The sequence below is a fragment of the Myotis davidii genome, unplaced genomic scaffold (genome assembly GCF_000327345.1).
Source record: "Myotis davidii unplaced genomic scaffold, ASM32734v1 scaffold459, whole genome shotgun sequence".
In the NCBI taxonomy this organism is placed as follows: domain Eukaryota; kingdom Metazoa; phylum Chordata; class Mammalia; order Chiroptera; family Vespertilionidae; genus Myotis; species Myotis davidii.
In genome coordinates this window covers 39,031-39,456 of record NW_006289838.1, presented here as the reverse complement: position 1 = coordinate 39,456, position 426 = coordinate 39,031, and the positions used below count along the sequence as shown (strand labels likewise).

Below are 426 nucleotides of genomic sequence, written 5' to 3'. Positions count from 1 at the left end.
GGTGTCGGGCTGGCTGGCGGGGGGGAGGAGTCCGTGTGCCGGTCCGTGTGCCGGTCGGATGGTCGGGGTGGGGACTGTCCTGGGAGAGACACGCTCCGGCTGCCACGTAGCCGGGCCCCGGCTGGTTTCAGGAGGCGCTAGAGCAGATTTGGGGAGAGATACTTCAGGCCAATGAAGGGAACTGGATGGTCGGGGTGGGGACTGTCCTGGGAGAGACACGCTCCGGCTGCCACGTAGCCGGGCCCCGGCTGGTTTCAGGAGGCGCTAGGGCAGATTTGGGGAGAGATACTTCAGGCCAATGAAGGGAACGGCCCCATTTTTTTAAAAACATATTTTATTGATTTTTTTACAGAGAGGAAGGGAGAGGGATAGAGAGTTAGAAATATCGATCAGCTGCCTCCTGCACACTCCCCACTGGGGATGTGC

The 426-nt window shown here is 59.6% G+C and overlaps 1 protein-coding gene across 1 annotated transcript in view; it reads left to right on the top strand.

Annotated features, from left to right (window-relative positions):
- The window catches only part of KIF7 (kinesin family member 7), a gene marked incomplete at its 3' end in the record, with an annotated part of 22,753 nt that overhangs the window by 1,038 nt on the left and 21,289 nt on the right, over positions 1-426 (top strand). The window lies entirely within an intron of this gene.